Source organism: Cryptomeria japonica, chromosome 3, assembly GCF_030272615.1.
Source record: "Cryptomeria japonica chromosome 3, Sugi_1.0, whole genome shotgun sequence".
Classification (NCBI taxonomy): Eukaryota; Viridiplantae; Streptophyta; class Pinopsida; order Cupressales; family Cupressaceae; genus Cryptomeria; species Cryptomeria japonica.
The window spans coordinates 55,142,291-55,169,570 of record NC_081407.1 but is presented as its reverse complement, the minus strand read 5'-3'; positions in this window follow the sequence as shown (position 1 = coordinate 55,169,570).

Sequence of the window (27,280 nt, the reverse complement as noted above, 5' to 3'; positions counted from 1 at the left end):
TGGAAAAACCGTCAAAGTGCCAAAACAAAAATGCCAAAAACCAACAATCTCCAAAAAGATCATAACCAGAATACAGAGAGTAATAGTCTCTCCCAAACAACAATCTCTCCCCCTGGGAGCAACATGTGTTTTCCAAAGTTTCCATACCAATCTCTCTAAAATATAATGTGTTTTTCCATATATATCTCTCCCCTTTTGACATCAAATGCCAAAGTAATAATAAAACCAAGTTCATATATAAAATACCAATCAATTTAATATACCAACTACTCCCCCTGAGAAGTAGCTTCCTCATCAAAGACTGGGGTAAAAGATTTGTCTTTTAATTCTGTCGGTTAATAACAATCATCAACTATCTAAGTCTCTACCGGTGGTGGTATGACTCCAAGCTAATCTCTAAGATATTCAAAAGTCTCCTTAGGCAAAGGTTTCGTAAAGATATCTGCAAGTTGTTCTTTAGTATTCACATAAACCAGTTTTATCTCCTTTTCTTCAACTTTTTCCCTTAGAAAATTTAGTTTGATAGAAACATGTTTTGTTTTAGAATGTAATACTAGATTCTTAGATATATCAATTGTTGCAGTGTTATCACAATATATGGTAATAGGTTCCTTGCATTTTACCTTTATGTCTTTCAACATTTGCTTAAGCCATAGTACCTGTGTACAGTAAGTTGCTGCTGCAACATATTTTGATTCTGTTGTTGATAAAGATGTACAACTCTATTTCTTACTCAACCAAGAAACTAATCAGTTTCCAAGAAAGAATGCTTTGCCGGTAGTGATTTTTCTATCATCCACATCTCCTGCCCAATTTGCATCTGTGTATGCACATAATTCAAAGTTTTCATCTCTAGGATACCATAATCCAAGATTTATAGTGCCTTGTAAGTACTGGAAAATCCTTTTTACTATTGATTCATGATTATCTCTAAGATTACTTTGAAATCTAGAAACAATACATACTACATTCATAATATCAGGTCTATTTTGTGTCAAATACAGTAAACTTCCTATCATAGATTTGTATCTAGTTGGATTAATAGGTGTAGATTCATCCCTTTGAGATAATTTGTCATTTGTAGTCATAGGTGTGCTTACCAGTTTAGAGTTCTCCATCCCAAATTTCTTTAGTAACTCTTTCAAGTATTTGGATTGACTCAAGAATATACCTTTATTAGACTGTGAAATCTGCAATTGTAAAAAGAATTTTATTTCTCCAATCATAGACATTTCAAATTCTTGCTGCATTTTAGTAGAAAATTCCTTACATAAACCATCTTCTCCTCCAAAGATTATATCATAAACAAATACTTCTATAATCAAGATGTCATCATTAGTTATTTTGTAATATAAATTGTTGTCTGCATTTCCTTTAGTAAAACCAATCTTTAAAAGATACTTATCCAATCTTGCATACCAAGGTCTTGGAGCTTGTTTTAATCCATACAGAGCTTTCCTTAACTTGCAAACCATATCATTGTCATCTGTCAAACAAAATCCATCAGATTGTTCAATGTATACTTCCTCTTCAAGATCTCCATTCAAAAATGCACATTTAATATCCATTTGATAAACTTTGTAGTTCTTGTGTGCTGCAAAAGCCAAGAATAATCTGATTGTCTCAATTCTAGCTACCAATACAAAGGTTTCATTGTAATCAACTCCTTCTTTCTGAGAATATCCCTTACACACTAGTCTTGCTTTATTTCTGACAACCTTACCATCTTCATTAAGTTTGTTTCTAAGTACCCATTTGGTTCCAATTACATTTTTATCTTTAGGTCGGGGAACTAATGTCCAAGTGTTATTTTTCTCAATTTGTTCTAATTCTTCTTCCATAGCTTTAATCCAAAATTTATCTTCACATGCCTCATTAACAGATGATGGTTCAATTTGAGAAATAAGACATACCTCTTCATTTGTCAATCTTCCTCTTTTCATAACTCCTTTAATTTTATTTCCAATTATTTGATCTTCAGAATGATTCAATCTTACATACCAGGGTGTCTTTGTTTGTTGTTGTTCTTCAATTATTGTGGAATCGTCAGATGTTACTGGGGTAACTAGATCTTCATTCTGTATCGGTGGATTTGGTGTAGGTTCATTTGTCACAATTTCTGTTTCCGGTTCAAAGTCTATATACCTTGAAGTTCCTCTAAATTGTTCATCAATTTTTACATTTGTACTCTCAAAAATTTTCTGCAATCTCTTGTTAAAACATCTATATGCCTTTCTCTTAGATGAATAACCAAGAAATATTCCTTCATCACTTCTAGGATCAAATTTGCCAATATACTCATCTCTTCTAATATAACATTTACTTCCAAAAATTCTGAAATATTTAAGAGTAGGAGTATCACCAAACCATAGTTCATGAGGGGTCTTACTAGTTTCACCTTTGATGTGAACTTTGTTGAATGTATAGACCACTGTATTGACTACTTCTCTCCAATACACATGTGGTAAATTTGCCTCTGATAACATACTTCTTGCTGCATCCAAGATAGTTTTGTTTTTCCTTTCAACAACTCCATTCTGTTGTGGTGTCCGAGGTGTTGATAGTTGTCTTCTGATTCCATTCACTTCACAGAATGTATTAAAGTCCTAAGATGTGAATTCTCCTCCTTGATCTAATCTTAAGCATTTGATTTTCTTACCGGTTTCAATTTCAACCATTGCTTTGAATAGTTTAAACTTTCCAAGTGCTTCTGATTTTTCTCTGAGAAAAGTAACCCAACACATTCTAGAATAGTCATCAATGATTAGCATGAAATATCTATCACCTTGTAAGCTTTTAGTTTTAACTGGACCACATAAATCAGTGTGAATCAAATCAAGAGCATTATTGGATTTTTCAGGAATACTTTTGAAACTAGCTCTGACTTGTTTTCCAAATTGACATTCCTTACATATTGTATTCTGAGGTTTGACAATTTTAGGTAGATCTCTAACTGCCTTAGTAGTACTGATCTTTACCATGCAATTAAAGTTTACATGACAGAGTCTCTTATGCCATAACCAACTTTCATATATATGTACAATCAAGCATGTCTTTTCACTATTATTCAAATGAAAGATATTACCTCTAGTCTGATTATCGGTTGCAATTTCCAAACTAGTTCTATTCTTGATTTTGGATTTTCCATTTTTAAATTGTAACTAAAATCCTTTCTCAACTAATTGACAAACACTTAAAAGATATTGCTTTAATCCTTCAACATAGTAGACATTGTCAGTATTATGCTTACGATCAAGAGATATTGTACCCTTACCTTTGATTGAATAGGCTTTGTCATCTCCAAATCTTACTAAACCTCCATTGTATTCTTGAAAGTTCAAGAACTTACCTTTGTCTCTTGTCATATGATGTGAGCATCCTGAGTCAATGATCCATTCATCCTTTACTTCAACTTTAGCTACTAGGGCTTGTTCTACCGGTTGAATAGTAGGTGCCAGTTGATCTTCTATTATAGCAACAAAAACCCATCCATTGTCTGTTGGATCCTCATCAGAATCATCAGTCACACCTTCATCAGCAATGTAACAAGATTTGTCTTTGTTCTTCTTCAATTTGTATCTCTGATATTTAGGATTAGGCTTGTATGTTCTTTTAGCTTCTTCTCTTAGTCTAGCATGTCTATCAGGGCATCTCGAAGCCATATGACCAATCTTATTGCAGTTAAAAAAATTAAAGGGTGCTTTACCTTCATATTTACTTCCAATTGGACCTTTAGGCATTTTCCTTGCAAATGGTGCTTCAAGTTCTTCAATTTCTTCATTTTCTTTCTTTCGTTCTTCAAGTTCTCTTGCATAAAAGGCTTTCCAGTCATATTTGTCAAATGATGGAGTAGATGGTGTTGATGCTTTAAAGGCTAAATCTATCTTAATAGTAGCAACAAGACCAAATTCTTCAATTTTAAAAGCTGAAAGTTTCCCAATCAATGTATCCCTAGTTACTGATGTATTAGGCATTGTTCTTAACTCATTTATAGCAGTAACCTTCATTTTATATGACGGTGGCAATCCTCTTAAAACTTTTGAAACAATTTCATCCTCAGTTAAGGTTCCTCCACAATATTTAATACCCAAAACAATTTCATTTACTCTTTCCATAAAAGCAGAAATCCTTTCATCTTCTTCCATTTTCAGATGTTCATACCTGACCTGGAAGCTTTCAAGTTTTGTAATTTTGACTATGGAATCTCCTTCATTCAGTGTTTCTAAATGATTCCAAATAGCTTTAGCAATAGACCTATCTGATAATCCCATGATTTGCTGATCTGATAATGTGCTCAAAAGTGTTTCTCTTGCTTTGCAATCACTTTCCTCATCTTTAGCCAAGGTAGTTGGACTGGGCCGACCAGGTATAGCAACAGTGTAACCTTTCTTTGTAACTTCCCAGGCATCTTTACCAAGGCAATTTAGATGTGTCTCCATTCTGATCTTCAATATACCATAGTTGGTTCCATCAAGTTTAGGACTGTCCTTCTTGAAATAATTAGTAGACATTGGATCTCCTCAAGCTGTTAAACTTCTACAAAAGAGGACTAAGCTCTGATACCAATTGTTAGGTCCTGGAGACAACTGAGAGGAGGGGGTGAATCAATTGTCAAATAAATTCAAACCAAAAACAACTTAACCAAATTAATGCTTACTACCGGTAAACCAGTTAAGTATGTCAGTAGATAGTTTTAATAGTTAATTGCTATACTGGTAAAGATTAATGCATGAAACATAAACACAAAGTCATCCACAACACATGACACCAATATTTGTACGAGGAAACCCTATAAGGGGAAAAACCATGGTGGGAAATCTTACCCACAATTAGATGATACTACTACAGATAGTAAGTGTACATAAATGGGGTCTACACACGCAGAAAGCCCAACAACCTAGAGCTCACTACTCAATCACAAAATGGGAGTCACACTGACTATAGTTGGATGGTTAAATCCAATAAGATTGTACTGCACAAAATAGCATCTTCATATGCTGGATTCAGTACTAGTGTAATATTGATATGCTTTCACAAAAACCTAGCTTCACCTTCAAATGATGTCTATGTGTATTGCACTACTTAATCTCGCATATACCTTCACACAATTCTTTTTCGCATTCCACACTTGATCTTACAAATAAGATCTTACATTTATACCATAACCTAAGACCAATTTTAGTAGGTCATCTCTACAAGATATTACAATAAAAAAAATTTACAAATAATATAATATCCAATGCAATAACTAATTGAACATGTCGACTTAATGCATTTACAACAATAATTAATCATTTCCATAACGTACCATGCTGATCTTGAAAAGATAAACCTGCCGGTGTAACCCTAGGTAACCCTGGACCTATTTGCCGGTAAAAGCAAATATGCAAATATGAATATACCAATGATTAATTCATTAAGATAAGATGTCCACACAATGTTTTTGATATTACCAAGTGTCTTCCATATCATTTCAAGGGTCGGTGATCATTATATCCTGCCAGTGAACCATATACCAATAACTGTGCAATAGTTACTTTCTTGCCGGTGAATGTTGCTGGATCTCCAAAGTGTTAGTGTTTTAGTAGGTGTTGACATCAAGGACAAAACCATACCAAAATACCAACACAATTGTCCTATCATGCCTAAATCATCTCTAACCATCCCTAGATTCCATCAGTCAGCAACCCAGTCAAGGTGAGATGAGCGACACTTGTCTTCTCCTTCCCTCTTTCTCTCAACCTTCACCTTTGCTCACAGTCATCCAAATCTATAGATCTGATCATGACCATTGATCTAAGCCACATCATCTAATCCTCTCAAGGTCTATAAAATCAAGAGCTTCAGTTGAGAGAGAGAGTTAGTCTTCAAATCAATCATATGCATCCGTGAGTTTTTGAAGCAAATAGCAAATAGCAAATAGCAAATAACAATTATCATATAATATCATTTAGCATAATAATTTTAGAAAAATCATGTAGTATTGCATATCATAGTATCAGTTAACTACAAGTTATCAGTTCATTATTCATATGCCATCTTGGAAGCCATCAGTGCATTGTCTGAGAGCACACCATTTGCAACCAGGAATAGTGGAGTTAGGAAACAATGAGACATAAGTCATGAAGGTAATATTAATATTATATTTCATATGTATTTCATGCAATTTCATTGGTTGAGTTTGGATTGCCTATAGAATTTCCATTAGTATTTAGTGAAACTAACTTATTGCAGGTATCATTCTGAGGATGAAATTCAAGTCGACACAAATTGAAACCCTAGGTTTTGTGGAAATTCTTAGTATCCTTGATTTTAGGAAGGATGTTATAAGGATTGTGCTAAGTAGAGTACAAGGAGAGGTCTTTTGGTTGGATTCAATTCATAAGATAACCAAAGAAGTAGTTAGGGCAGTGACAAGCTTACCTTCCACTGATAGCAGGCCTGACAAGACTAAAAAGGTTCCAAATGACATTGTAATAACCCTAATTGGTGCAACCTTTGATAAGAGATCCCTAAGAGTAAATGATGTTAAGGATATCAACATAAGGTTCATAAGCATGATTCTTTGATACAAGGTTACACATGCCAAAAGATTAAACTCTGTTTCCAACTTATGTATCAAAAGTGCCTATGACATGGTAAACAATAATGCAGAAATTGATATTTGTGAATGGTTGAAAGATGAACTAATAGACAATCTGGGGAAGATAAAAGGTGATAAGAAAGGTACATTCAGATTTGGAAACCTTCTTGTATGTTTAATGTTATATATTACCAAGCAAGTTCCCAGTATGGGAAGAAAGGATTTTGGTATTTTGGTACATACCGATAGGAAAACAATGTTGGTATTTTGGTATGGTTTTGTCATTGATGTTAACACCTACTAAAACACTAGCACTTTGGAGATCAAGTAGCATTCACCGGCAAGCAAGTAACTATTGCATAGTTACTGGTAAATGGTACACCGGTAGGATATAATGATCACCGACACCTAGAATGGCATGGAAGACACATGGTTATGTCGAAGACATCGTTTGGACATCTCGTCCTTGAGTTTTGTTCATTGGTATATTCATAGTTGCATATTTGTTGTTACCGACAAATAGGTCTAGGGTTACACCAGCGGCTTTATCTTTTCCAGATCAACATGGCACACTATGCAGATGATTAATTATTGTTGTAAATGCATTAAGCCGACATGTTCAATCGGTTATTGCATTGGATATTAAATTATTTTTAAAATGTTTTTATTCTAATATCTTGTAGAGCCTACCTACTAAAATTGGTCTTAGGTTATGGTATAAATGTAAGATCTTATTTGTAAGATCAAATTTGGAATGCGAAAAAGGATTGTGTGAAGGTATATGCGAGATTAAGCAAAGCTATACATGCAAACATCATTTGAAGGTGAAGCTAGGTTTTTGTGAAAGCGTATCAGCATTACACCGATACTGAATCTAGCATATGAAGATGCTATTTTGTGCAGTACATTCTTATTGGACTTAACCATCCAATTGTAGTCAGTGTGACTCTCATTTTGTGATTGAGCAGTGAGCTCTAGGGGGTTGGCCTTTTTGCATGTGCAGACCCCATTTATGTACACTTACTATCTGTAGTAGTATCATCTAATTGTGGGTAAGGTTTCCCACCGTGGTTTCTCCCCTTACAGGGTTTCCATGTACAAACATTGGTGTTATGTGTTGTGGATGACTTTGTCTTTTATTTTCATGCATTAATCTTTACCGGTATTGCATTTATCTGTTAATCTATCCACTGGTATAACAAACTGTCTCACTGGTACTAAGCACACCTATGATAACAAATGACAAATTATCACAAAGGGATGAATCTACACTTGTTAATCCAACTAGATACAAATCTATGATAGGAGGTTTACTATATTTGACACAAACTAGACCTGATATTATGAATGTAGTATGTATTGTTTCAAGATTTCAAAGTAATCCTAGAGAAAATCATGAATCAACAGTAAAAAGGATTTTTCGGTACTTACAAGGCACTATAAATCTTGTATTATGATATCCTAGAGATGAAAACTTTGAATTATATGCATACACAGATGCAAATTAGGAAGGAGATGTGGATGATAGAAAAAGCACTACCGGGGGAGCATTATTTCTTGGAAATGGACTAGTTTCTTGGTTGAGTAAGAAACAAAGTTGTACATCTTTATCAACAGCAAAATCAAAATATGTTGCAGTAGCAACTAACTGTACATAGGTAATATGGTTTAAGCAAATGTTGAAAGACATAAAGGTAAAATGCAAGGAACCTATTACTATCTATTGTGATAACACTGCAGCAATTGATATATCTAAGAATCCGGTATTACATTCTAAAACAAAACATGTTTCTATCAAACTGAATTTTCTAAGGGAAAATGTTGAAGCGAAAGAAATAAAACTGGTTTATGTGAATACTAAAGAGTAGATTGCAGATATTTTCACTAAACCTTTGCCTAAAGAGACTTTTGAATATCTTAGAGATCAGCTTGGAGTCATACCACCACCAGTAGAGACTTAGATAGTTGATGAATAACATCAACTGGCAAAATCAACAGAGAAATCTTTTATTTTGGTCTTTGATGAGAAGCTACTTCTCAGGGGGAGTAGTTGGTATATTGAATTGATTGGTATTTTGTATATGAACTTGGTTTTATTGTAACTTTGGCATTTGATGTCAAAGGGGGAGAGATATCTATGAAAAAACACATTATCTTTTGGAGAGATTGGTATTGAAAAACTTTGAGAAACACAAGGAAAACACATGTTGCTCCCAGGGGGACAGATTGTTGTTTAGGAGAGATTATTACTCTCTGATTTTTGGTTATGATCCTTTTGGAGATTTTTGGTTTTTGGTATTTGGCATTTCTATTTTGGCACCTTGATGGTTTTTCCATCTTGTGTTTCCATCAATGCCAAAAGAGGAGATTGTTGGTATTTTGGTATGGTATTGTCATTGATGTCAACACCTACTAAAACACTAGCACTTTGGAGATCTAGCAGCATTCACCGGAAAGCAACTATTGCATAGTTACTAGTATATGGTACACTGGCAGGATATAATGATCACTGGCACTTGGAATGGCATGGAAGACACATGGTTATGTCGAAGACATCGTTTGGACATCTTGTCCTGGAGTTTTGTTCATTGGTATATTCATAGTTGCATATTTGTTGTTACTGACAAATAGGTCTAGGGTTACAACGGTCGGTTTATCTTTTCCAGATCAACATGGCATGCTATGAAGATGATTAATTATTGTTGTAAATGCATTAAGCTGACATGTTCAATCAGTTATTGCATCAGATATTATATTGTTTGTAAAATGTTTTTATTGTAATATCTTGTAGAGCTGACCTACTAAAATTGGTCTTAGGTTATGGTATAAATGTAAGATCAAATGTGGAATGTGAAAAAGGATTGTGTGAAGGTATATGCAAGATTAAGCAGAGCTATACATGCAGACATCATTTGAAGGTGAAGCTAGGTTTTTGTGAAAGCATATCAACATTACACCGGTACTAAATCCAACATATGAAGATGATATTTTATGCAGTACATTCTTACTGGATTTAACCATCCAATTGTAGTTAGTGTGACTCCTAATTTGTGATTAAGAATTGAGCTCTAGGGGGTTGGCCTTGTTAGGGGTCCCACAGATACTGAGAGGGGGGGGCAAATCAGTATCTAATTCACCCCTTATTAATCAGCCTGCTAGAATACTGCTATAGTTGATAGTAGGGCCATCAATTATAGTAGTCGTGATATGACCCACTATAGACAGACAGGGGCTCGTTGTATCACCCCAACTACTATCTATAGTTGATCTGTCTACATACGCCATAAATGTTGTAGCTATGGATCCTGACTTACCCTCTTCCCCACGGACCAGGCATCTCCTTGCTACTCCAGAAGACTTGCAGTTGTAGCCTGGAGGAAAGTGAGTTGGATCAGGAATCAGTGGGATTCGGGGACTACATAGGCGGCTTAGTGGAGTTCAAGAAATTGTATAGAGAAACATGCAAAACAAACATTTTGACAGAAGATATAGATAAAGAGATCAGCATAGCTCAGAAGGAAATCAATGATATGGATGATAATTTAATAGGTTCATTAGATTCAATATCGGTATTAGAACAAGAAATTGCAAGATTTGAAGAGAAAATAGAAAAATTCAAAAAGATAAAGAGAGATTAAAAAATAAAGAAAAAGAACTTAAGTGCAGACTATGTCCTAAATTGGATATCCTCATCTCTTTGAGAAAAGAGATTTCTGAGGCTCTTGTTCTAGGAATTAAGACATAGGAAGAGAAAATGCACTTTCTCACCAGTATAATATAGAGGACTGAAGTAGCACCAAATGATAGTGAGAGATTCTACAATAGTCTGAATGTTGCTTTTGTAAACCCACCAAGGGTCATAATAGGAACTACACTCAATTGACATTGAATGACATCCTTTGTCATTGATTCCAAAGGTGGAGTAGTAGAGGATGAGAAAAAGGAATAAGGATGAGAAAAATGTATGACAGAAGAGATCATCTACTCAGGGGGAGCACACAGTTTTGGTAAGATAGTTTTGGACAATATTTTTGGATACACATTTTGGCTTTTTCTCATGAGTGTTGCAATCAATGCCAAAGGGGGAGATTGTTGGAAAATGCACACTCCAATGAGAAATTGTAGGTGATTGAAGGTATTGTCATTGATGACAACCTTACAATCCTATGGCACCGATAGACACCAGCACAGGCACAAACATCAACACCGATAGCGGCAAAGATGTTTACCGGCACCATGGCTGACAAGATTTTGTTTATTTTATTTTGTATTTAATTGTAAAATAATTTTTTAAGTTGACAAGGTGAATTGTATTAGGACTTATATATAAGTATGAGATCTTATCTACCATATGTAATAGGAATATGCGAGATGGATAATATGTGCGAATATTAAGGCAGATTGTGGAATAAGGTTTATGATTATAGCAAGAGCTTAAACCGGTACTGAACCTGGCATAGCAAATGCTGAACCGAAGCAGTACATAACATTTGATTTACATAATCCACTTTTGTAAGTCAATGAGACTTCCCTTTTTGTACTTAAGTAGTGAGATTTAGGCAATTGGTCTTCCTGCATGTGCAGGCCCCTATTGTATCAGTAATGTTCACTTATTGGCCAATGAGAAAATATTATGGGTCACAAATCCCACCAAGGTTTTTCCCACACTGGGTTTCCTTGTTAAAAATATTGTGTTATGGTGTGCTTTCTATGTTGTGGTTATTGTTCTTATTTACTGCATTAATTATGGTTTACTAGTACACTGTTTTGAGATACAATTCATTCAATAAGATAAGAAAATCCATTAACCGGCTAGATACTGTTTCACCCCCCCCCCCCTCTCAGTATCTTTGGGAATCCTAACAAACTCAACATCAATTAGATTATTGGTAAAGTATTCAATTTGAAACAATTTTCATTTAGCTTATTTACTTGTGTGACAGATGCACCATAATCTTGTGTTTGCGCACTCAATTCTTGTAGTCGTACACTTGAATAATTGTTGCATACATGGAATAATGTGAATATAATGAAGAACCTTGCGAGGAACTTTTTTTGTTATTTGATCCGTTCGATATCTACTGATATGACATTCAGGGCATTCAGTTCAAAATTCATGTTGTTTGTGATATATAATATGATCATTGGGACAAGAATCTATTGCTTGATACTCCATTCCAATATCTTTCATAATTGAAGATAATTCTCGGTATGAGTGAGGTAGAATATTTGATGGTGGTAACAAAAACTCACCTATCAATCTACAACAAAAAAATATAATTTGTTAATATAAATAATATTAATGGTACATGATTCACCATTTATTAACTATAATGACATATATGACATACCTTAACATATGTGAGATTGTTATGTTGGATAAACCATTAATAACCTTCAAGTTCACCAACAACAATACAATGGAGAGGAGTTGTCTAGGAGCCTTCATAAAGGGCCTCATATGCCTTCTGAAGTAGAGGTAAATCATCAACAACATCAAGGTCATCCTCATCATCATGATCAGCTGTGCCAATACTAAGTGTCATGGATCAATGTATTTATACCATCATCTTCAATTGTGTTTTGTGGCTCATGATCGTCATCTTCCATGGGATCATTATCTTCAGCTTCGATACTCACACCTCCATGTTCCTCCACTTTGAAAACCATATTCTTCAGGTTGTGTTTATCCATATCATGTGCTTTGGGGTGCTCGACCTATATAAAAATGATAAACATAAATAAACCATGACCATGATCTCATCATTAAGTTATTTCTTATGTATATAAATTGTTAAAACGATATAATGAAAAACTTACCAATGGATGATAATCATGTCCACCTTTAATGTGACCATGCAACCTACAATGTTTCTTAGATGTTCTGATTAGAAGTCTTCTAGTATTTAACCCCTTACAAATTTTGTAGGGACAATAACATTTTCCATCACCTTTTCTTTTCAAGTTAGACCACAATCTAGCAATTGTCTCCTTATTTTGTTGTTCGTTGATATTGTCTAACATGGCTTTCTTCACAGGCAAAAAAATCGGGCTATAAAACTAGTTATATAGAAGTTGAAATGTTAGTTATGAAATCACATTTTAGTATAATATACCAAATTAAATTACTTGAACATAGAAATAATGTAAACTGAACCAACCATTAAACTCTTCTTTTTCATCTCAAAACATATCTAATGGCTTTGTGGTGATTTAGAGCTTTATGAGAATCCTAGGAACAATAGATTCTTTATAGATCAAGATCTTCTCTAGGTCAACATGTACACCATCTTCATCAATAATTTACTTGAATTACTAGATCCTCTCCATGATAAAAGAGCATTTCTCTATATTGGCATACAACTTAAGTTGATGCAAGTTGGAAAGAACTTGTCACATGTTATTCCCATATCTTTTTGAACATAAGAATGTCATCTAAGTAGACAACCACAAACAAATTATGAAGAATATAGGTACATTATTCATCATCCAAATGAGTGTTATTGGTGTAGTGATTATGCCAAAGGGCATCAATAACCACTCAAACAAGCCCTTCTTGGACTGAAAGAAAGTTTTCCAAATGTTAATTAGCTCAACAAGGAATTGATGGTTCCTTGATTTCAAATAAATCTTGTTGAAAAATTCATCTCCTCAGAGCTAGTTCAAGAGGTCAGAAATTTGAGGGATCAAAAAACTTTTTCTTAATAGTGGTCTTGATTAGGACCCAATGGTCGATTTGAATCACCATGTCCCATCTTCTTCTTGGAAAGTACAAAATGGGCTTCCACAATGCAAAAGTAGTTGGTCAATATGACCCTTTTGAATCAACTTCTCAAGTTGTTGTTAAGAATTGATATAGTCTTAAGACATCTCATGAGTCCATTACATGTCCACACTTGGGTTTACAAACACAACTCTGTCAAAACAAAAATAATATCACTAGTAAAACTATGACTGTGACAGTTAATACCCTTAGGACAGTCATAGAAATTTAATCCATTTCCTTTGGTTTTGATCCACAAACCCTTCTAAAGGTTGCATAGGGTCCCCTCACCCCTCTCTCTATCATCAACCACTTCAAAATACCAATCGCTTGGTCTTCCCACCAAGTTATCCACTCTTACTGCCTTTTACTGTCTAATACATAGAGATATCAGACTGTCATCATGCCCAAACACGTACCAAATCCAATTTGGATCCATGCACACAACATAATATGATACATAGCATGAACATAGGTCTTCTCGCACATTTGGGTGAATTTATAGGCATGGGAGACCAAGCTATACATTATTTAGTCCTCTCACTAAAACCCTAGGCAGGGTTTTGACAATTTTTGGAAAAACTATGATATCTTATTTAAAACACAATGAAATTAAATACCACAAAAAGAAAAAATGAATTTAACTCACTTCTCTACCACATCCAGTTGACTTCCTATCAAATTATGATGATTTTCATAATGAAAAATGAAGAGAATCAGATCGAAATGTCTAAAAATGCGCAGAAAACCATAATTTCATTAAGAAAAACTCTTGGATGGAATGCCAAAGTCCTATTTATGCCCATCCAAGTGGGTTAAAACCTAAAACCACCATAAGCTATCTTTCCAACCATATTTTTAAGAAGTTGCTACAAGAAATGCAAAAGTTGTCATGGCAAAATGATAACTTTTTGCCCAATGGACCTCAAACTTTCACAATAAGGTCCCAAAACATCAAAATGGCCTCAAATGGCCTTATTTAAAAAAAAACCACAAAATAAATAAGAAAATCAAATTTTGACCTTATTGGCCAAACCTAGGACCCTAGGGTGCTCCTGCACCATAGACGAAGTTGAGTATGATATGGAAGCAAGAAGTTTTAGGCATATGAAATAATTACTCAAAACTTACAAGAATTGAAAGAGAACACTAATAATCACAAACAATATGGTGATTTTCAAAATAAAGATTAAAAATATTAGGTTGGGGAATTGGTATTTACATATATATAAATGTAATAACTCTAAAGGGAACCTCTCACATATTAAAATAACCTCTATGATGGTATGATGAAAGAATAAGTATCCAGTAAAATACTAAGAAGTGGGGGGGGGGGGGGGCGCGGTAAATTAGTATACTGAAAAACTTGTGAGATTTTGCCAAGATCAAGGGCACAATGAAAAGTATAAAAATAGAGACAAAAGAATGACAAGAACAAACTGTATTCTCATCAATATGAAAATGATCAATTGGATTCTCCAATACAATGAATATAGGCCTTCTTATATAGGCAAGGCCATATGGATGTACGAGCACACAATCATGACATGTGGCTCAATGAGAAACAAGGGTAGGTAAGAAATACTAGGGGTAGGTAGGAGAAATAATATAATATTCCACAAGAGGTGGATGACCCACCGAATGTGGAGTGTAACAACAAAATAAAACCACAAAAGGTGGAATTTCTCCTACAAGCTCTATCCCTATGTGCACACTTCCCTAAGTGTCTCAAATCCAAACTACAAAGAAATGTATTATCCTAAGTTAACTTAAGTAAAGTGTAATAATATCCATAATGAATATTTATTTACACCAACACCCCCCCTTAAGTGCAACTTAGGGGAATGAAGACTTAAGTCAACAATGCAAGATGGGTCCTAGCTACTAGGCCATGATAGGGTCCCATATACAATATGCAAATGCAAGAAAAACTATGCAATGAAATCTCTCACAAACAGAGAAAAGGAGAAAACCCAGTGGGAAAAAACTCCCCCCCAAAAGAGAGATGAATGTACAAATGACTCTCAAAGAAGATGGACAAAACCTTAAAGAGGAAAAAGTCCCCCCCATAAGAGAGGAAGGAGAAGTCAGCTGCCCCCCCTAATGACACATCCTACACCCCCAAGAGAGCTCGCAACTGCTGGAACTTACTCTCGGTGAAAGGTTTGGTGAATATGTCAGCAACCTGCTCTGCTATAGGACAATATTGCAAATCAACGACCTTCTCCTGAATGAGCTCTCGAATATAGTGCATATGAATCTCGATGTGTTTGGTCTGCTGATGTTGGACCGGGTTCTTCGAGATAGAAATAGCACTCTAATTGTCGCAATGTTGAACTATCGGTCATGGAGTGGTGAACCCAAACTCTGTGAGAATTTGCTGAAGCCAAATGGTCTCAGTCGCTGCATTAATAGCGCCTCGATACTTAGCCTAAGTCAAAAAAAGAGCAATAGCATGCTGCACCTTTCTCTGCTAACAAATGGGGCCTAAACCAAGGTGAAAACTATAATCGGAAGTAGACTTATGATCATCAAGATCGCCAGCCCAATCAGAGTCTGTGTAACCAACCAGGCGAAGTCCTGTGCCTACTGCATAGTGAATCCCATAGTGATGTGTACCCTGGATGTAATGAAGGATGCATTTGGCGGCTTTCCAATGAAGCTCATGTGGTTTCTACATGAAGCGGGATACCATGCCAACTACAAATGAAATATTAGGGCATGTATGGGTCAAATCGATGAGACTACCCGCAAGCTGATGATACAAAGTGGCATCAACTAGTGGAGAAGAACACTGAGCCTCAAGCTTGATTCCTAAAAGAAAGGGAGTCAGTGCAGGCTTACAATCAGCCATATGAAAGCGTGCAAGTAGATCAAGAGCATACTTGGGCTGTGATAGTGTAATCCCGGAAGGTGACTATGAAATCTCTATCCCAAGAAAGTAGTGCAAAAGACCCAAGTCAGTGATAGAAAATCTATCATGCAAAGCAGATTTGACCCTGCTAATGATGGATGTGATACTCCCTATAATGATCAAATCATCAACATAGAGCACAAGTATCAAGTGAGATTCATCCTATAGAAAAATGTAGACATTTAGATCGGAATGACACCTGGGGAACCCTGCAAAGAGAAGAAAGGAATCCATCTTGGCATACCAAGCCCTGGGGGCCTACTTAAGGCCACAGAGAGATTTCCTTAGTCTACAAACCAAGGAAGTATCCTGGATGAAACCCTATGGCTGCTCCATATATATCTCCTCATCAAGGTCACCATGAAGAAAAGCACTCTTCACATCCATTTGATGTACAGCCCAACCATGAGCTGCAGCAATAGCAAGTGTCAAGCGAATGGAGTTCATCTTGGCTACGGGTGCAAAGGTTTTAGTATAGTCAACACCTACAACCTGAGAGAAACCTTTCGCAATAAGCCAAGCCTTATACTTATCCACACTACCATCCACAGCATATTTGGTCTGATAGATCCACTTACATCGAACTATCTTTCTCCCCTTAGGGAGATGGACTAAATCCCATATGTTGTTCCTCATCAAGGAACTATACTCTCCCTCCATAGCTTGGTCCCACTCAGGAACCCTTGATGCTTCCCTAAATGTCTGTGGATCAGAAGCGGTAGCAATGAATGCATGTGGAAGATCTTGATGTTGTGATCGAGTTCTCTGTGTATCTGAAGGATCCCCAACAAGAGAACCCACGGACTCAAGTGTCTGTCGAGCCCAACAAGGTCTAGGTGGAGGTGGAGAACAAGGCTCCTCAACTACAAGTGGACCCTACGGAGGTATAACCCTGCGAGTCAGAGTTGAAGGAGTCTCATCATCTAAATCACTAGCATCACTATCCACAATGGAGGAAGGTGGAGGAGGTAGAGAGGCTAAGCTAGGAGAGCTTTCCTCAAAGTGAACACTCCTCTCAATGAACACCTCATGTGTCTCAAGATCCATCAATCTATGTGCCTTAACACCCTCAGGATATCCAACAAATATGCAAGGCCGACTCTAAGGTTCCAATGCCTTGCATTTTTGTGGAGGCATGCAAGCCCATGCTGGACACCCAAAGACTCTAAAATGTCTCACAATCAGTTTCCTACTAGCCCAAGATTCAAAAGGAGTAATACCTTGTAAAGCTTTATGAGGAACCCGATTCTGGATGTGTGTGGCACAACTGAAAGCCTTGGCCCAAAAAGTGGGATCAAGAGAACATGCATGAATCATACAACTAGCCATTTTTTTGAGAGTTCTATTCTTGCTTTTTGCATCTCCATTCTGTTGTGGAGTGTATGCTATAGAATGTTGAAGATCAATCCCCTCAAATGTACAAAAATCCTCAAGTCTTTTGTTCACATATTCCCTTCCATTATCTATGCGAAGAATCTTCACCACTTTCCCAGATTGCTTCTCCACATGAGTCTTGAAGTCCTGAAATCTATCAAATACTTCACTCTTATGAATAAGAAAGTAGACCCAAGTGAAGCGGGAGTAGTCATCAATGAAGGTGAGAACATAGCAGGCCGTACTAAATGAAGGTGCTGGAAATGGACCTACTACATCGTTGTGAACAAGTTGAAGAACTTCCAAAGTTCTCCAAGCTTTCCCTTTATAAAACTTTTCCTTGGAATGCTTGCCCATGGAACAACCTGAACATACACCCTCTGAAAAACTGATTCGAGGTAGACTTATGACCATGTCTTTAGTGCTGAGCTGCTGAAGATAGCGGTAGTTGAGGTGACCAAACCGCTCATGCCATAGCTTACTTTCTGAATTTGAATGAGTAAGCAAGGCCCTAGAAGGTGAACTTGGCACAAAGTGGGAGAATGAATAAAGCCTTGAGTTGTCATTGACTTGTCTCACTGCTACCAAGGCATCATCATCAAGTTCCTTTACCACAACTGAATCTGGTGTAAACTCAACCTTTTTCCCACTCCCATAGTGAGTAATTTGGTAGATAGAGAGAAGGTTGGTAGAAAAGTTAGGAACATAGAGAATATTCTCAAATGTTCCATCATCCATGTCAACTAAACCTTTCCCTTCAACCTCTACTTGTGTATCATCACCTATGTAAATGTGAGGTACCTTAGATGGCTCTGATGAAGAAAACTGCTCCTTTGTAGAACCCATGTGATATGAGGCACCTGAGTCAAGTATTCACTAATGTGAAGAACTTGTTGTAGCCACAAATGCTTGCCCTTTCCCTTAGACTGTGAGGAAGAGGAAGGAGATGAATCCTTCTTTGTGTAGGCGGATGGCAAGTTGATGTTGTTCTTCTTAAGAAGATTAGTTAACTCATCAACTTGCTTTGTGTGGCATCGATTCTCATCATGACATACTTCTTGCAATATGCACAAGTTGTCTTATCCTTCTTAGGTGGTGTCCCCTTCTTGGAAGAGGATGAAAAATCACCTTGTGATGGAGAGGATGATTTTCCTTTTTCCTGTTGTGGCTGTGACTTAGATTACTTCTTCTTCTTGTTGGAATCTTTGCCTTGACTTCCTTGATTCCCTTGATTAGCCACCAAAGCCTTAGACTTTGAAGACTTGAGAAACCCCATGTTCAACAACTTAGATTGTTCCAATATCAACATTTCTGTGAAAGCATCAAATAAAGGCATAACATAGGAACTCCCCACTGTCAAACGATGAGTTTGGAAGCTAGACACAAATGGTACATATTCTGGTGCAAGCTTGTCCAACAAGTTGAATATCAACTGAGCATCCTTTTTGTCAATTCCACAATCATTAAGCTTTGCTCTTAGCTCATTTTCTTTGGTGACATAATCTTGGATTGTATCAAAACTCTTGGGATCCAAGTTGGTGAGCTCATTGTCAATCTTATAATCTCTGATTTCATCAACTTGACCATACAATTTCTGAAACATATCCCAAGCATCTTTGATTGTAGTACACTTCTCAATATGAAAGATGAGGTCATCTGATACATACTTGCGCAAAGTTCCAAGAGCCATGCAATTCTTAGTGAGCCATTCCAACTGAGCATTAGGATCAGGTGGTGTTGCTATTGTTCCATCTATGTAATGCGTGAGACCTTTTTCCATTAATTTGCTCCATACTCTAATTTTCCATGATGCATAATTATGTGGAGTTAAAGGTGGAAATTTATGAGGACTCATTGCAACAAAAATGAAAGAGCACAAGGAAAGAGAGGCACAATCACACAAGACACCCCCCCAAATTCACTCAATCAAAGAACCCCCCCCAAAGTGATGATTTGGCACTTTATACTTAGTGCATGTACAATGGGCCACTTGCAAAAAATGGCAAAGTGGACTTCTGATTTCAATTTTACAACTGCCTCAATAAGGCCAAAAGAGACTCAAACTAATAATACAAGAGATTTAAACTAAGACCCAAGCAATTTGCAAGTACCAAATAGGCCAAATAAGACCAATATATGAAAGTACAATTTATACTTACAATCTCTGAAATTTGATCATAGATTATGAAAGTAGATAAAAAAAACATGCACTTTCAAAAAAAATAGTACTTGAAAAGGAGGTCGTATGAGCTCAAATGAGGCCTTTGAAGTTGTAGAATTGAGGATTGGATAGGTACAGCTAAGAGAATCTGAAAATTCCAAAAACCCTATGCACCAAAACCAGAAAATAACCAAACCACTACGAAGAGCACAAAAAATTAGCCCAAATAAAAAAAATTGCACCCAAAAAGGAGCAAAATTGAGCAAGTTATGGGCCTCCAAAGTTGACCCAAAAATACAAATTGCTCAATGGAGAGGGGTCTAAAAATTTCCAAAGAAAATGCTGACTGGGTGCTGACTGGGTGCTACTGACTGGGCATCGACTGTGCACTGCTGACTGGGCAGAAGCTTACTGGGCAGAAGGTACGAATCCCAAAAAAAAATTTCAATTTTTTTTGAAAAAAATCCAAAAATTCTGTACCATACCGCCCGAATTGGGCAGAAAATTTCCTCCACACCCAAAAATTGATTTTCGCCAAAATAGGTCAAATTTATACTCGATTTTTATGGAAACGGCCTCCCAAACGCTCTAATATGCCTCCAAAAAATGCAATCCCTCAGATCCAAAAATAGAAGCCTTCCACAATGTCTCCAAAAACCAATCAATGAAGCCCCAATAGCTCTAATACCATGTGAGATTTTGCCAAGATCAAGGGCACAATGAAAAGTATAAAAATAGAGACAAAAGAATGACAAGAACAAACTATATTCTCATCAATATGAAAATGATCAACTGGATTCTCCAATACAATGAATATAGGCCTTCTTATATAGGCAAGGCCATATGGATGTACGAGCACACAATCATGACATGTGGCTCAATGAGAAATAAGGGTAGGTAAGAAATAATAGGGGTAGGTAGGAGAAATAATATAATATTCCACAAGAGGTGGATGACCCACCGAATGTGGAGTGTAACAGCAAAATAAGACCACAAAAGGTGGAATTTCTCCTACAAGCTCTATCCCTATGTGCACACTTCCCTAAGTGTCTCAAATCCAAACTACAAAGAAATGCATTATCCTAAGTTAACTTAAGTAAAGTGTAATAATATCCATAATGAATATTTATTTACACCAACAAAACTGATACAAACTCCCAAACTCAAAAATAAACTTATCAACAAGTAACTCAGTCAAGATAATATATCAATGATTACCAACATCAACCGGTTTGACAGTTATGACAACTTAATAGTAAACAACTTCAATCTTGTAAACATCAAAAATTCTTAATCATATGTCAACATATTCATCTCTCAATGCTTCCAATTATCTTGCCTTATCAGAATAGTTAAGTAGTTAATCAAATCAACAAATAAGATCATAACCACAAAAGCATTCACCACTTGACACAAATATTTATACATGGAAAACCCAAATAGGTAAAAACCACGGTGAGATGAGACCCACAAGGATAGCTATCTGAACTCTTTTGAAGTTCACCCTGTTAGGATCCAATCCTAATAAAGCTTTTACAATAAGGGTTATTAAGAACTAATTCTAGTTAGGAATCACCTGGTTAAGGGATTTATAAACATGCCTTGATGAAAAGCACAATACCCTATTAGGAGTAACCTCGCTCGAGGATTTGAGAATCAAAACTAATGGACCACCTTATTAGAGGATTTAGAAAGTAACGAAGCTTCTTAGAGCTTACCCAGTTAGGGGATTTCAATTTCTACTGTAATTGTTAGAAAACAATAGGTTTTCTTGATCTGTCTGAATAGCACTACATTTTGCTTGATCAGATCCTTCTTAAGCTTCAATCTGTTTTTACTCAAACTACAGATCCATCCACTGGGTAGGCAACCACACACTCAACTGGTTTCTATGAATCTTGTCAACTTTGCCAACACTTAACAAAACAATATCATCGACCTTAAATACAAATCAACTAGGTCAGTAATACAACAAAAACCTAATTATCATCATCAAGATTACAAACAAGTTGGTACAATCTTGACCGTTAAAAATCATAACAATCTCTTCACAATCTTCAAGAAAATTCCAACTGCTCCATGATCATTGCTTCATCAGACTTTGTAACTCATCATGTGTTATGCATTAGATGCAATCCACTTTGCTCCTTTTCAAGATAACAAACGTGCCAAATCAATCTGAACTAATCCTCATTCAATGATCACACGTGTCTCCATCATTACCACTCAACATTAGATCTTAAACCAACAAACTTGATCAGTTAGGGTTTAATAGAAAACAACTGGTAGGGTTTACGGGTTACATAACATACAGAGGTTTAACCCTTTACACCGATTCAACTTACAAACTACCATATACTAGTTTACAACATATTCCTCAAAGTTTATCATATCGGTTACAAGATAATAGCAATAACACCTGATGCCCTCCTAAATGGCACAATGTTAGTTTAAGATCAAACAATCACAAAGCACACAAGCATTAGCGTTAGTCAATCAAAAACTAAAACATATGAAGACATTCCAAGAGAGACACTAAAAACATGCTAATGAATCTAACTAAAGAAGTAAAGACAATGAGACATCTCCAACTATCTCTTAGCATGAGATTAGCTCCTTCTCCCTTGTTCCTCTCCTCTCCAAGTTCCAAAATAGTGTAGCTCTCAGCAGCTTTTTGCACTATGGATGCTTATGGAGGATTGAGATTTGTAGAATAGCTCCAAACATGAAATAAAAAGCTATTTTTAATGCTAAAATGATGTATTTTAACCAAAAAGACAAGATTTAGTTATGCTATGCTAAATGCTCTCTAAAATGGCTATAGTCTAAATGCTTACAAGTTTTCAGGATCTGGATTATGAAGGAATGGGCTCTATTTATAGGAAAAATGGAGCAATGGATGGTTGAGATTGAGCAATCTCAACAAGGGTTAGGATTGAATGATTTCAAATCCATGTGAGGGCTTTCAACCCAATCCCAGGATGACAAGTGTCAATGTGAGATAGGTTGAGAGGAGAGAGAATAAGCATTAAATGCCTGATATGACTTTGGGATTTTGAGTCAAGGTTGGTTGAATGAATAAACTCTTTATTCAAAGAATAAAGCTTTTATCCAATGGATAAATTCTTGTGCAAATGTGAAATGGATGAATATGGTCAAAACAATAAATGTTTGGGGAGACAAGATTGAAATAACCATAAATGGTCATGTAAGAGCCATCAATGGTCATGTAAGAGCCATTAGTGGTCTTGGAAGACTTTGGGGGTTAATTTGTTGAACACACAAAGCATTAAATGCTTTTCAAAGACTTTGGAGTCTTTGAGAAGTGACTCCATTTTGCTTAGGAATGTGACAATAATTAGGGGATGGATTAGACTAATTAGGAAGGGGTTAGAAGAATCTAGAAGGGGATTAGATTTTGCAAGTGGATTTGGTGGGTGAGGGAAAATAGGATTTTATTAAAATAAAAATTCATTTATTTCAAAATGTGTGCAAGTTGCATTTGTAGGAAAATGCAAGTGGGGTGGGGGATAATGATTTAAATAAATGTTTTATTTAATTTATTTAAAAGAGGAAAAGGGGATTTAATTAAATAAATTGATTTTATTTATTTAATTGATTTGAATTTGATTTAATGAATTAATTTAAAATAAATTGAATAATTTATTTAATTAATAGAAGAATGTTTGGGGATGAATTAATTAAATATTAATTTAATTAACTGATGGCTAGTGGATTCTTAATCAAATAAATACGAAATATTCATTTAATTAAAATGGACAGATTTGTGTGACTACAACAACAATAACATCAGCAATATCATGAATAGCATTCACCGGTTCAATTGACATCAATGAGAACATATCATTAATGCAAATGCCAACAATCTCCCCCTTTGGCATTGATGGCAATACAAATATCAACACCTCTGATTTTTTGTTGTGATTAGTGAATAGGAATCTCGGTTTACATTACCAAGTATTCATCGTGCTTTGTCTATCTTCAGTCTATCACAGGTTCACCTAATCGGACACATAATTCTTCTCCGCAATCACATAATTCTTCTCCTGCTTTGATTGAAAGTAAAACATGTAATTCCAAATTCTCATTGTGCATCAACATACTGCAACTTAATACTCCCCTTGTGGAATACATGCACTTCCAAAAATACAACCAATCCATGTAATATTCTGCAAGTAATTCAGGGACTGATGCAATCAGCATCATGCTCAACTGACTTCATGAAGAGGGACAACCCCCAACTGACTTCTAAGATACTCAAAAGTGGTCTTAGGAAGAGGTTTGGTAAAGATATCCGCAAGTTGCTCCTGAGTCGAAAAATGCTCTAAAATAACATCTTTACTTTGAGATTTTTCCCTCAAACAATGATACTTCAATTCAATGTGCTTAGTCCTTGTGTGCAAAATAGGATTCTTAGAAATATTTATTGCACTTGTATTATCACACAAAATATTTATAGGTTCTAAGATCTTCATCTTAAAACCTTCCAAAATATGTGTCATCCAAATAGCTTGTGTGCAATTCATGTAAGTTTCTACATACTTAGCTTCAGCTGTAGATTGTGAAGTACAACTCTGCTTTTTACTACTCCATGAAACTAGCCTTTCTCCTAGAAAGAATGCTCCACCGGTGGTACTCTTTCGGTCATCAATATTTCCTGCCCAATCAACATCAAAGTATGCCTTCAAATCAAAATTCCCTTCATATGGATACCATAACCCATAGTCAACTGTACCTTTCAGATATCTAAAAATTCTCTTGGTTGCTACCAAATGTGCTTCCTTTGGATTTTTCTGAAATCTAGCAACTATACCAACTGCATGGGCAATATCTGGTTGACTGTGAATAATATAGTGTAATTTGTCAATCATTGACCTATATTCCTTTTCATCTATAGACTTAGATGCATCTTCCTTGGACAATTTACAACCTTTAATCATTGGATTTCCAACTGCTTTACAATCACTCATGCCAAAAAAATTTAAAATCTCTTTCACATGTTTAGATTGAGTAATGAAAATACCAATCTTCATCTGCTGTATCTGCAATCCTATGAAATTTTTTATTTCCCCTACTAATGACATCTCAAATTCATTCTATTATCAATGTTTTCAATATTGTTGGAAATCCTACCTTTATTCCTTAAAAGTCTTTCAAATTTTGGGCTGATCCTTGTCTGTGAGTCCATGGTTCTCAAGGGTATAGGGTTTTACAATTTCAAAATTATTTAAACAATAAACCTTTGTGGCGCATTATTTCCAAGTCACTTTTGTTTACTCATTTCTTTTTCCACTTAAGTGGAAGGGTTAGCATGTCATCAAAAGGGGCCATTTTGATTTTTTTTAGGCTTAGGCGGGCTCTGTTTTAAATTTGAAATGTTTCTTATTCTCCTAAGTCCTAAGTTTTTCCGTATGTATGTGTCAGGTTCCTAAAGGCTAAATGAGTTTATTTTTATCCAACGGTTGTCATGATACCGTGATTGGAAGTTGTGCATTGAATATTCATCGCCAACCAGTGACAAACCACTAGCAGTGGGCCCAGTCAGACAGTTAATGCAAGCAGTTAGTGTAGATAGTGAAGTGGTGGTAGTTAAGTAATGAAGGATCTTAAGGATTGAACGGTTAGCTCATGATCCAATGATTGTTGCTAGATCGTGATTGAGAGATGCTCATCTTTTATTCATCGTGAACTAGAGACTAAGTGGTGGGCTCAGGTATTATGGGCGGTCTAGGTGTGTTAACAGATTGGTAAGTTTGAAGGAAATCAACGACTGTTGCTGGACTGCAATTGGAAGTTGCTCAAATTTTAAACTTTGTGAGTCAGCGACAAGCCATCAGTAGTCCCGACTGTTAAGTTTTATTTGTCATGTGTTGGTGGTTAAGTGATGATGGTTAAGCTATGATTGTTCTTTAAATCCCAAGTAACGATGAAATGATCCGACGACTGTTGCTGGACTGCAATGAGAAGATGCTAGAACTTTAAGCTTTGCAGATCAGCGACAAAGAGCAGACAAGTGACTAAGTGATGGGCCCACTTTGAAAACTAGTATGATTAAAGGATGTGCTAGTTCTGCATGATCCAACGGCGGTCGCTAGATCACAATTGAGTGTTTCTTGAACTTTAATCTTTGCGGATCAGTGACTGAAGGAAAAAGTACATAGAAGAAGCCTTTCTGGTCCGTTGGAGCCGAAATTGGAAATTTTAAAAGGATTAATTGCAGAAGTGTGCAGATTTATTGATAGTAATTAATGCTCAGTTTCCAATTAAGGTCCCTCCATATGACATTGTTTTGAATTGTAAATTTGTAAAGAAGAATTCAAGAAGATCTACAGAGAATAGGTGCGCAGTTTTGTGATTTCTCAAGCAACAGGTAAGTTCTTATGCGACTGTGCTTTACAATTCCTATTTGTGTGGCATTATTTGGTGCTTGAAATTCAAAAGGTTATTTGAATAATAATTGAAGTAAGGATAGTTTTAAGATGGTACCACGAAGGGAATTCAAGGGAAAGATAGATTACCAAGAGAGGGCTATCTCTGATGATGTTTTAGAACAACTGGCTCAATCTACTAATAGTGCGGCCAAGATAAATGAACTCATGCCCAAATCTCCCCGCCTTCAGATTGGCGATGGTTTGTATGACAAGGGATGTTGGGTCAGAGATGCCCAAATAGGTATCACAGGTCTAGGTTTGTTCAGGGTATGATTTGGTCAGTAGAATGCACCTACTCCTATAAATAGTATATGGGAATTAGATGTTGGAAAACTGGTGGTCCCTAGAGTTGATTTGTTGACCCAAATTGAAAAAATTAATGACCCTATCACTAGGACTATGAAAAATAAAAATGGGGGGCCCTTAATTGAAATTAATGATGATGAATTCAGAAGGGTTTTCCGGCTGAGTGAGGCCTCAGACTATTTGGAACCCATTGATTTTAAGATGTTCAAGAAGGTTTATGATGCCCAAAGGGATCATCTTAGGAGTGGGTTGTTGAAGGAGTCTTTTGCAAAGATAAGAGGATTGACATTGGTAGGCCCTAGCACAATGGAGCCCTTCCCTATGATTTTTTTTTTTACTTTAATGGGTAAGGGTATATATTGGTCACTATGTCAAATTCTTGGGGAAGATGCAAAAAATGCCATGCCTACCGATTTTATGCTTATGATGGCACAAATTTTGAACCCATCCTTAGCAGTAACCTATGATTTTGCACCTTATCTTAAAGATGCCATTCATGAAGGTCTATCAGGATAAATAATGCTAAGGTGGATAGACCTTTCGGTTGATACTCCCTGTTGATGCACATGTTCTTATTTAAAAGTGTTGAATATTTTGCAAAGGATATGGATTTATTAAGGGAAAAGGATGGTGAAGACTGTTGGTATTTTGGTATAGTTTTGTCATTGATGTCAACACCTACTATCACTTATCAACTCTAGCACTTTGAAGAATTGGCAATATTCAC